Source organism: Stegostoma tigrinum, chromosome 8, assembly GCF_030684315.1.
Source record: "Stegostoma tigrinum isolate sSteTig4 chromosome 8, sSteTig4.hap1, whole genome shotgun sequence".
Taxonomy (NCBI): domain Eukaryota; kingdom Metazoa; phylum Chordata; class Chondrichthyes; order Orectolobiformes; family Stegostomatidae; genus Stegostoma; species Stegostoma tigrinum.
The window spans coordinates 19,409,474-19,410,447 of NC_081361.1; the positions used below are offsets into that span (position 1 = coordinate 19,409,474).

General features: G+C 48.7%; 1 non-coding gene across 1 annotated transcript; it reads right to left on the bottom strand.

Moving 5' to 3' along the window:
* Window positions 1-515: 515 nt before the first annotated feature.
* Window positions 516-590, bottom strand: trnae-uuc (transfer RNA glutamic acid (anticodon UUC)). Its single transcript has one exon. It is a non-coding gene; the product is annotated as a tRNA-Glu (tRNA).
* Between the last annotated feature and the right edge of the window lie 384 nt (window positions 591-974).

Consider the following 974-nt stretch of genomic DNA (forward strand, 5'->3'; position numbering starts at 1 on the left):
GACACAAGGGGCAGTGCTGCAAAAATTCTCGTCATGTTGCCTCATTCATGATGGCTAACCGAGTTATTGTGTAACCCGGGTTTAGTTCTTCCTTCGCTACACAAAAAGGGAACACCAGATGAGTACCTGAATCTCTGCCTTTGTGAGCGTCGGCATATTTCAATGCTTCAGCCAAGATGTTGTATTGAGATTAAATTCCATTACCCACAGTGTAGACACAGGCCCTTCGGCTCACCAATTTCACACCGCCACTTGAAACATCCCACCCAGAACCATCCCCTACAGCTCACACACCCCTGAACACAACCAGCAATTCAGCATGGCCAACCCACCTAGCCTGCACATCTTTGGACTGTGGGAGGAAACCAGAGCACCGGGAGGAAAACCATGCACACACGGGGAGAATATGCAAACTCCACACAGACAGTCACCCGAGGTTGGATTCGAACCTGGGTCCCCGGCACTGTGAGGCCGCAATGCTAACCACCGAGCCACTGAGCCACCCCAAAATGTGCTGCACTGACCGGGAATCGAACCCAGGCCGCAGCGGTGAAAGCGCCGAATCCTAACCACTGGACCACCAGTGATGCTAACCATCTCTCAAAGACAGCAAGAACTGCAAATGTTGGAGTCAGAGTCAATACAGTGTGGTCCTGACCTGACACGTTGATTTTCTTGCTCCTCTCATGCTGCCTGACCTGCTGAGTTCCTTCAGCTCCACACTGTATTGACTGTTGTATTTATCCATCAGACCATGGGAAATGTTTGTGCATACCTGCCTGGCCTCGCAGATTTACTTCCGTTCAATGTAGAAATATTCTACCCACAACCCAACACACTGATAGATATGCAACAAGCAGCATGGTTATAGCTTCAAACATATAACCAAACATGTTCAATGGCTTAAGTAGCAGCAATGCTGATAACTTCCCTTTAGTTACCCGGAGAACTGCTTTACAGCATAGTTATAACAA